This window comes from Lemur catta, chromosome 1 (genome assembly GCF_020740605.2).
Source record: "Lemur catta isolate mLemCat1 chromosome 1, mLemCat1.pri, whole genome shotgun sequence".
Lineage (NCBI taxonomy): Eukaryota > Metazoa > Chordata > Mammalia > Primates > Lemuridae > Lemur > Lemur catta.
In genome coordinates, this window is record NC_059128.1 from 141,251,379 (window position 1) to 141,262,815 (window position 11,437).

Consider the following 11,437-nt stretch of genomic DNA (forward strand, 5'->3'; position numbering starts at 1 on the left):
CAGTAGCCATTGCTACTTGTAGCAGATACAATCCGTGTTCTGCTCAGATCTTTCTGAATCACTTACTTACATAGTAGGCTTCTTTGTGGTGTCTGTGTGCCATGGCTTCTAACTGTCCACACCTGAAACTCCTTCAGACACACTTCCTTGAGCTGTTGTAAGCAACTAGCCATCAGGCAAGGAGCTGTCCAACACTGGAGTTTACATCCCTGACGCCCACCCCTGGTAGGGCACAGATAACTGGATATTAGAGTTAGGAGAGCCCAGCATCCTTGCCTTCAGTGGGGAAAAATCCTCAAGCATGGCTTATGCTCCAGGGCTCCCTGCAGAAGCAGGCTGAGACTGAGACTTTGCCTGAAATCGCATTCTCGCTTGACATCTTTCTGCTCCTGACTTGCTTCCTCTGTTCCCTTATTGGTTTGCCTAAGAATATTTCCTTAATAAGTAGCAGATAAATTCTCCTCCCGGGGTCTGCTTGGCCTGTTTTGGGGAACTTGACCTATTTCTCTCCTTTCTTGGTTTCTTTATTATTATTCTCATGGATGCATGTATCTATTAAATTAGCACTCATTCTAGACATTTCTTCAATACTTTGGATGGGCCAGACTCTAAGTTCATATGCCCTAGGAACTTATAGTTTACTGGGATAGAAAGAAAAAAAAAATAGTGTACTGTTGTTACCTATTCACAAAATAACCTTCACCTATATTCCCAGATCCAGCACCTGCCATAATAATCTCTTCCTATGGTGTGCTACACTTGATTTATAAACATGCTAAGCAAGGGGGAGGGTGGAGTTGGAAAATCTTGACCTCTGCAAAAGTTGGTAAGTTAATCAATTCTAAAAAAATTTTTTCATACATTACATCTGAACCAGAAGACACATATAACCCTCCCTCCAAATCTAATGCAACACCTAGTGTCTCTTAGTGTATTGATTAGTTAAATAAATAGAAATAAAATTTGGTACATCAAGTTGTTCGGTGATATTAAATTGAGTAGTTCTAAATGGACTGCATTCTAAGTTTCTGCTAACAGCATATCGAAATAAGAACTGTTTTTGTATTGGTAAATTAGAGAATTGATTTCTTAATGAACAGATTGAAGTGAAATGAATATAATAACAAGGATCTTCAATTACAGTATGAAATACAATCATACACAGATAAGACAGAAAGACGCTAGCAGTGGGGAGTGGACTGGGAGTTGCACAGTCAGCTCCCCTGATTCTCAGACCTTTAGACTCACACTGAATCATCCCACCAGCTTTCTTGGCTCTCCAGCTCGCAGATGGCAGATTATAAAATTCTTTGGCCTCAGTAATTGCATGAGCCAAGCTCCATAATAAATCTCCTATTTTATATCCATATATACCCTATTGGTTTTGTTTCTCTGGAGAACCCTAATACAGGCATGATGATTCTTAAGCAGAGACATGAGAAAGAGTAAATATGCTAAAAAATATGAAGAATTTAAAACACTTTTCTATTTCTCTATATTTATCTTTAAATATTTTTTTTAAAAAGGTTACTGAGGAGGCAGAACAAGATGGCCGGATAGAAACCTCCAGTGATATCCCTCCACACGAACACCAAATTCAACAGCTATCCACACAGGTAAGCACCTCAGAAGAAGCATAAATCAGGTCAGCGATCATACTACCTAGTTTTGACATTATATCAAGGAAAAGGGGCACTGAAGAGGGCAGAAAAGATAATTTTGCATCGCATATGCCACCCTCCCTCATCCCCCAGCAGTGCCACGCCAGCATGCCCAGTGGAGAGAGAATCTGTGTACCTGGGGGAGGAGAGAATATGTGTACCCAAAATAATTAAAAATGAAAAAGGCCACTGACTAAAGTAAAAATAATAAAATGTATTGTGTACATTACCATATACTTAGAGTAAGCATATATGTTAATAATAAGAGTGCAAAGATTGGGAGATTGGTAATTTGAAGAAAATTGTTGTAAGATTTTTATATATTTAATTAAAAAGCAGGATATTCTTTGAAGATAGACTTTGATAAGTTACCGATACATATTGTTAATATAATCTCTAGAGCAACTGCTCAAAGTAACAAGAAATGCATCATGAGAAAGTTAATGGAAGGAATTCCAGTTCTGGCCAAGTTGGGGTAGCTTCATTCTATTTTTCTCCTGTCTTTTATGACTAAAAACTCTGGCCATAAAACATGAAAAGAAACACAAGAGGACTCTGAAATGTGGAAAGAAGAAAGTGGCCTGGATAGGGACCACGAGATGTCAGGAATGACTCAATATATCCCAGATGGGGCGCTGGAGGAACCTGTTACCTGAAGCCACTGGCAGATGGTTGGAAACACAAATGACAAAGCCCCAAAAAAGCCTGATTCCTGCAGTCAAAGGGAAAAGGTTGGTTTAGCAGAACAGAAAACCATTTTGGTGCTACTCACTCTACACTAAGCAAACAGCAAAGCAAAAACTGTCCTGCCTGTGATATCGGCGTGGTTGATTGCGATGCTGGACACCAGCTCCAGGCGCAGCGAGTGGGGGAGTTGGCCCTCCACTGCTTTCATTGTGGTGGTGTCAGTTGGGGTCCCATGAGGAGCTGGACTTCTCCTCCCTCCCACGAGTGATGCGATGGTGTAAGTTACCTCCCCATTTATCCCTCCCTGGTGTTGACACTGCACAGTGAGGAGCTGAGCATTGGTCCCCACCTGGCAGCAATGAAGTAGAATAAGGCCACACAAGGTGGTGCAAGGTCATGCTGGTTGGCATTCTGCTTCCCCCTCCCTGGGGTGTCAGTGGAGGGTCCAGCAGGTGCTGACTGTTCACCCCAATCCAGCAATAATGAAGTGGAATGAGGAAAATGAGGCTGTGGGAGTTGACACTTCCATCAGCCCCTGCTTCTGTCAGTGGAAAAAGAGGGGAGCTGAGATTTCCTGACACTTGACAGCAAATGGGCAGAATGAGAGAGTGGGAGGCCATGCTAGTCAGTGCCCAGTTTTGCCCCTACCAGTGTCAGCAGGGCCCAGAATAAAGTGGAATTCCTGCTATTACAGCAACAAGGAGACAGAATGAGCATGTGCAGCGCATTGCTAGTGGCCACTTTACTTCCCTCCTGTCCCTTCTGTCAGTGGGGCCAGTGGGAGCTGAATTGCTATTCCCACCTGGCAAGGTGAGACAGTGGGAGTGAGTGCTCTGCTCTTGCTGCTTTGGTGTCAGCAGGACACAGTGGAAGCTAAATATCTACCCCACTATGTCTCTTCACACTTCACTTAAACAGGATGACTGGCCTCCAAAAAAGAAAAAGATTAAATATGATCCAGTGTCTCAGAACATAATACCTAAAATATCCAGTATATAATTGAAATATATTCATTATGCCAGGAATCAGGAAAATCTCAACTCAAGTGATAGACCATCAACAGATGCCAACACAGAGGAAACACAAATGTCAGAATTATCTGCTAAGAACTTTAAAGCATCCATTGTAAAGATGCTTCAGGGAGCAATTAGGAAGATGCTTAAAACAAATGGAAAAAATGGAAACTCTCTGCAAGGAAATAGAACGTACAAAGAAGAACCAAACGAAAAATTCAGAACTGAAAAATACAATATCCAAAATGAAAACTCACCAGATGGGTTCAGTAGCAAATGAATACAACAAAAGAATCAGTAAGTTTTTAAGATTAAAAAAATGGAAATTAGCTGATCTGAACAATAGAGAAATTAGACCAAAAAGATATGAACAAAAACTCAGGGACCTGTTGGACAATAACCAAAGGTCTAATGTTCACATTATCAGAGTTACAGGGGAAGAAGGGAAAGGAGGTATGAGGGTGAAAAAATATTTGAAGAAATAATAGCTGAAAATTTCCCAAATTTGGCAACAAAAATAAAACCACAGATTCAAAATTTTGTGAAAGATGTAAAATTTGTATACAGACTCATTTTTTTGTATGTAGATGTACATTGCAATACTGAGAGGGAAATTTATTGCATTAAATGCTTATATTAGAAAAATGTTCTCAAAAAATAGACCACCAATCATCCTCCTGGGCATTTATTCCAGAGAAATTAAAATTTATGTCTAAGCAAAACCTGTATATTAATATTCACAGCATCTTTATTTATAATAGCCAAATGCTGGAACTACCCAATGTGCTTCAATGAGTGGTTAAAGAAATTACGGTACATCCATACAATGGGATATCACTCAACAACAAAAAAAGAATTGACTATTAATACCACAATAATTTGAATGAATCTTAAGGAAATTATACTGAATGAAAAAAGCAAATCTCAAAAGGTTCCACACTGTATGACTGAATTTATACAACATTCTTGAAATAGCAAGATTATGGAGATGAAGAACACAGCAGTGATTGTTGGGGGGTGAGAAAACAGGGGGAGGAGGATGAGTGTGTCTGTAAATGGGTAGCAGGAGTTCTCTGTCGTGAAGGAACACCTTATGTAGCAAATGTGGTAGATTCCACCAATCTACATGTGTGATAAAGTTGCACAAGACTACACACACACATATACACTCACAAATAGTGGATGTAAAACTGGTGAAATCTGAATAAGATCTGTAGTCTGAACCAATGTTGGTTTCCTGTATTTGACATCGTACTCTAGTTATCTAAAGATATTCTCATTGTGGAAAGCTAGGTTACAGTTAGGACCTATTTGTTACTCTTGCAACTTCCCATGCATCTACAATTATTTTAAATTTTAACAAAATCAAGAGGACGTAAAGTAAAATATTAACACAAACAAGCTATAAAATTTCCATTCATCCATAGGAAGAAGACAGAAAAGACAAAACAGAGGAACAAATAGCAGATGGAATAAGTCAAAATCAAACAACAAAGTGGTATACTTCAACACAAATATATGGATAACGGATTTATTAACAAGTTGAGACATACTATGGAATATTATTCAGCAACATAAGGAATAACTTTTGGTATGTATTATAGTAATGAATTTCAAAAGAATTATACTGTGTGAAAAAAATGCAAAATACACAAAGTACTGAGTCTGTGATTGCATTTAGTGGAGGCTTAAATCCAGACCAAACGAATCTATGGCAATACAAGTTAGAAAAGTGGCTGCCTGGGAGGGGGGTTATTTGACTGGAAATGGATGCAGGGACTCTACAGGGTGTTGGAAATAACCAGTGCTTTGGGAGGTGTGTGGGCTACACAAGTACAAACATTTGTCAAAACTAATCGAACTGTACACTTAATATGAGTGCATTTCTATGGATACAAATTATACCTTAATTTTAAAATGTCCTTTAAAAAGAACTTTAAAAATTTTTCCCACATCCGTGTGAATCATTTAGTGTACCTCCTGGGAAGCCCACACTCCCCTCTGAGATCACTGGGCTATAATAGCATATGGTATAGGGCTGGGAGGCGGTTGGAGCTTTAGATCCAAAGGGCTGGATGAGAATTTTCACATGACTAGGGGTTGGCTGGATGATATTCAAATACTCTACCTTGCTTTAACAAAAAGACAAAATGAAGAAGACAAGTGTTTTTAACCATGGAAATAGAGATTTTTTTCCATCCATTTTGAATGGCTATAAGGAGAATGCTGACAACATCTTCTCCTTTTCCTTATGGGAGAAAATAACATAAAAGAGCCTCAAATCAGGGCAGCAGAAGCTTCAGTTAGATTTTTGGAAACATTTGAGTAATCTGTAAGGATATAAATCTAGTTAAAAGCATACTATGAAAAGGAGCAAGTATACTTCTCACAAATTTTATAAAATTACAAATTTACGGTGAAAACCACTCTCTCATATGCCACCTTAAATCCCTTAAGATTTGTTTCCCATCATTTTAAGAGTTGGTGCTGCACAATCTTTTGTCTTACATTCACCAACTGTGGATCTGTTCTTGGAAAATGATCTCTATGGTAAACATTGGTTGGGATATTCTGTCCCTCTCCAATATGTTTTTATTGAACTTGACTTAAAAGGCTAGCAAATAGTTCAACTAAACAATAAAATGGATACAGTGTAATGTCATTGGCAGCATTTATAGAGATATTATGAAGAGAGTCTCGTCTTCTGAGAATGTTTAAAAATCAATTAAATCTGGAATACGAAACAAGACCAGAAATGTCCTTCCAACTGCTTCATACTGCTTGTAGAAGCAGCAACTATGTCAAGAAACTGTTTAAATAAAGCTCAAAATAAAGTATATCTAAGATTAATAATACATGTGTGTATATATATGTGTATGTGTGTGTACCTAAATTGCTACATATATATATATATATATATATATATATATATATATATATATATATATGTGCATGCACACACACACACATATAGCAATTTAAGTATGTGGCAAAATCTCTACAAGTTTTGTCATATCCTGGGAATTTGAAAAGCGTCAGCTTTCCATGGGTTTCTATTATCTTTGTCTCAGAAATAAGAATTAGTGTTTTATGGTTCCCTTTTGTGTGTTTTACCATATCACTGTCAGTTGTAGGGCCTGACTCTGTCTATTAAATAATATAAGCAAATAAATAAGCAAGCATATGTATTGAACAGACAGACACATGCAGAATCCAATGACAATTCTCCCCTGAGAAATCGAAAATGAAAACACAGATCCCTGTTTTCATAGAGATTAATATCTTATAAAAATTTAGTAAATATTGGTTGATAAATTGAGTAAAAAAGTATCAGGTCTACACAGGGGGAAGAAGGAAAGAGAACTGCCATTTATTGCATGTCTATAATTCCCGTGCTCTGAGGTAAACCCTTTATATATCATCTCATTTAATCTCCAACCCCACTCTTATCTCTCTTTAGAGATGAATAAAGGAATTTAGAAAATTTAAACCAACTGTTCCAAGGCACACAACTTAAGAATAAAGCCATAATCCTATTCAATTAGACTGCCACAGCATGACATTACAATTATTTTAATTATTTAGTGGCGACTACAAAAGCCAAGTCCAGAATCACGTTATTTTGAATTCCATTGTTTTAATTTTGCTTATTTTGTGTGTTAACAGCTCCTTTAGTGTGAATATTTTCACTAGCCAAATACAAATGTCACTTCCACAGGGAAGCTTTCCTGGCATCGCACACTAACACAAATCCTTTGGTTATATCCCTTCCTGATGCCAAGGATCTTTCCTTTATGCCACTTACTATTTTAATATTTTCTGCCTCTTTCTCTAGATTATAAAAATGAGAAATGGAGCAGAAAATTCACTGTCTAATCCACAGAAGGCACAAAATAGTGAGCTGGAATTATCGAGTGAATACCTATTTTAAGGGACCATCAAAAGAAAAGTAAAGTGTCCTAGGCCTAAAACTGATGGCAAATTGTGGCTAAAATTCCCTAAGGGGAGAATTTAAGAAAGAAAGGTGGGTTCAGGGGAACAGAAAGGGCTACTGAAGACACACTAAATAGTTCAATGCTTCTACATGGCCCTAAACAAAGTAATGCACCAGGGCAAACTCTATGTGAAGAATAGGTTGAAGCTATCTATCCACTGCATCAGCTGAGATAGAAACCGTTAACATCTCAGAGTTACCCAGACAGAATTGTGGGTCCAGTTTCTCAAATCCCCAAACACCGATTTGTAGCCCCAAGAATGGATATTCCATCTCCCCAAATGATTCTTGAGTCACCAAAAATTTTTGTTCACAATTAGAATTTTGAATTTAATACTTTTTATAGATATACAAAATAGTTGGCTAGAGGGTTCAGCAGAAAAGAACTAGGTCACCTTCATTCTTTCCTCTCAAACAAATTTATTGAGTGCTACTATATTTAGCAATAAAAGGAATTTTTTTCAGAAGAAATAAGTTCTAAGTCACCGTAGATACCAGGCTAGCACTGAAAGAGGATGTTACATTTGAGGCAACATGCCCAGAAGAGGGCCATTTATTGAGTTTCACAATGTGCCATTCAGGTCATATAAACTCCAACTGAGAAAAGAGAAATTGAGTAACTCTCCTAAGGTCATTCAGTTATTTGGTGCCAGAATTTAGAGTCAAAGTCTAGAAGAATTTTCACTCTAAGCTCTATGTGATAAGCTAATAGGTTCTAAAATTATTTGTTGAAAGAATGTTAAAATGAATGCCAGCAAAAAGCATGATGAACTGGAAATTTCATCCATTTCCCCATATCTGGGTTCCACATTGGCCTCCTAGAGCTTGACCTTTTATAGGGAGAATAAGCCACAATAGTATCAAAGAGAAAATGCCCTTGGAGACTGGTAGAATGAGTTGGTAGAGTCAAATTAATTTTATTTAAAGTAAATAACAAAAATTATTTATTTTTTAAAAAAAGACTTCAGTTTTTAGACTGGGATTTCGGTCATTTCTCAGTGCATTTTTGGCTGTATCTCACACATTATTAGCTTTGGGATTCCAAAATTATACCCATGATATTATTCTTCATCTACCTCCCGAATGTATGTGCATGATTTTGTCATTTTTTTTAGACATATCGTGTTAGAAAGTTTAAGTGTGTGCATGAATAGAAAAGTACATTTCTGACAAAGTTGAACAGGAAAACAGATTGAAAAATCCCTTACCCCCAAACAACAACATCCGGTGCAGTTTGGTGAGGAAGGCCTGAGTAGAGTCAAGTGCAAGTGCTTTTCAATGATTTTTATTTCTCTAAAATCTTCTTTGAAGTGGTGCTTTAGGAATCATAAATAACTTTCACTGTCCCTGCAAAGGGCAGGATTAAAGTCCCATTATGAGGAGGAAATGAAGGCTTAGGCAGTTGCAGCAAATTGTATGAGGCTTTGGCCAAGTGGCAGTGAAAATTACCTTGTCTGGTTTATAGTGGTTTTTGTTGGACATGAAAATAATTGGGGATGGCTATGGTACCTAATAGCATGACAAAGTTTCTTTCTAGGAAACTAATTCAACTCTCAAGTCACGTCATATTCTTGAAGAGCCTTTTATTCCCTAGTTACATTCAAATTCCTACCTCAAAAATAGATACAGTGCTCTAGCACTTCATTTCATTTATCACCATTTGTGCTCACAGTATAGTTATGATGGTAGATAAGTGGTATATCTTGGCCTTCTGGGTACTTTCTGTTGTCATTTACATGCTCTCACTGAGTTCCTTACATCAACATCAATTTTACTGTACAAAACATTCATGATTTTTCCCCTTTATTTTTGTCTCCTTCCACTCCACTTGAGAAATAATCGAAGTAGCAGGGATCATGTCCAGGCAAATGAGCTAATGTTGAGTTAATTTCCAATCAGATAGTCGATAATTTTCTTCTTCATTCCAGTTGAAGTAATTCAAGATGAACATGAATTCTCTCATGAATCTTTTTAAAAAGCCACGTTGCTGGTTGGGGTTGGCCCCTAGGGGAAGTGGGGATGGTGGCAGTGGTGCCATTGGTATTGGAATGGTTGTGAAAAGTTGTCCTTATGTTTATTGGTGCCCCAAAAAATGTATGGTATTGGAACAGTTGTGAAAAGTTGTCTTCATGTTTACTGGTGCCCCAACAAATTTATGTTATTTCTGATTGGACTTTTTCACTGCTTTGTCTACTTCTGATTTTCCCTCAATTAAGCAAGCACATCCTGAGATTTACTCCCTACCTCACCAACATTTCTGTGCATTTGGCAATTAACATTGTGATACTTAATGAATTGAAGAATTAAATGGCTGATCGAGAAACCAGCATCCAATTAATTATGTATATGAAGCCTTCCTAACAGCCACCATTCCTTCCCAGGTAGAAGAAAGCCCTCTTTTGTGAACCTTTCTGCCTCATACATACTATTCTTTAGTATTGCTTCTAGACGTTTACACAGTTTTAATTTACTATTATTGTCTTCGGTCAAAGGGAAAATAATACACAGTTACAATAATTGTTGAAAGGCACTTGTTAAAATTTACAAATCATTCCTAATTTTAAGAAGATTTAGCATATAGGAATAGAAGGAATTGACCTTAAAATTACTCTTTAAAAAGTTATCAAAAGCAAACAATATAGAGTATATTTACTGATACAATGATTGTACTGACAACCAGGAACTAGACCTAAAGACCTGGACTTAATACCATCATTTATTTTTCTGATTGTTCTAGACATTGGATTAAAAAAGATTAGGAGGAACAAAGACAAATTTGCCATAATTTTCAAAAGATGTCTTTATACTGAGAACATGCAAGGAAATCTCCTGAAAAAACATTTAGAAAGTATAAATGTTTTATAAGGTGAGGAAATAGCTACAAGTTAAATAAGGCAAAATGAGTAACTTGTCTATTTTCATAAAATAATCAGGAGGAAAATAAATGCAAAAATAACAAATCTACAATAGAAAAACTAATTTGGAGTTAAAAAAATTCCAGAATCCAGTAGAGCTAATTCTCCTTATTTTTTCCTATTTGTTCCCATTCAACTTTTCAAAGTTTGAAAATCATTTTGAGATTTTGTTGATTATACTTCAAGTTCACAATCATAGTCCACCCACAAAGTGTTTTGACATTTTATTTGGTTTCAAGAGCTCTTAGTGATTTTAGGCAAAGTCAATGGGTTACAGCAGATAGATATATGCAACTGAAAAAGATAGATTTCTACAAAACTACAAGTTTTATACATATGTTCATGCATATATTCAAAGCCAGTTGATCCTTACAATTTCATGTATCTCCTTAGTGAATATATGATTTTCTGTGCTGTTCTTTGAATTTCTTTCTTGTAAATCAACTTCTGACGCACAATTCTTTAGAATATAAAGACATATTAGAACAAATTTGAAAAGGGGCCCTATGTGACATGCCAGAGCCATGGAGCCTGATTAGAACAGGAGTTGGAATCATTTATGGCACTGAATATAATTTAAGACACCATGTTGTTCCTTAGGAGGAAGCCTTATTTATAACAGCAGTACCATGCTGCACAACAGATGCCAGTAGAAAGTGAAAGGATGATGAAATTAATTTGACCTTTCTCAAGCCTGCAGAACATAAATCAGATATATTTAATAAAGATCAAGTTTGCAAGAAATAGCTTCGACTTGAGAAGTGTAAATGCTTCAATGAGAGAAATGAAGGCAACACTTTGTACAGTCCTGAATGTGGTTTAAATTAAGCTAAAATGATGAAAAATGTAGTTTGTAGATGTGCAACTTTTCCTCATTAAATACATATGGCATACTAAGTAATTCAGTCATTTCACTGCAATTTTTTTAGGCCATTAGGCACTGTTGCAGGTATCAATCTGTTGTGTATCTAAGAAAAACTTAATTTCTGATGCTTAATTTCTGACTAGGATAACTGCTTTAGGTAGTATTTTGGTGTTTATTTAGGGGTGATTTTGTTACCAAATCCCCTTTAAAGTCTCTAATCTAATTTTTAATAGGATCCCGGGAGCTTGAAAATCTTTGCATATGAAAAATGTTAGAGCAATTCTTCCTCAAAATAAAAGCAA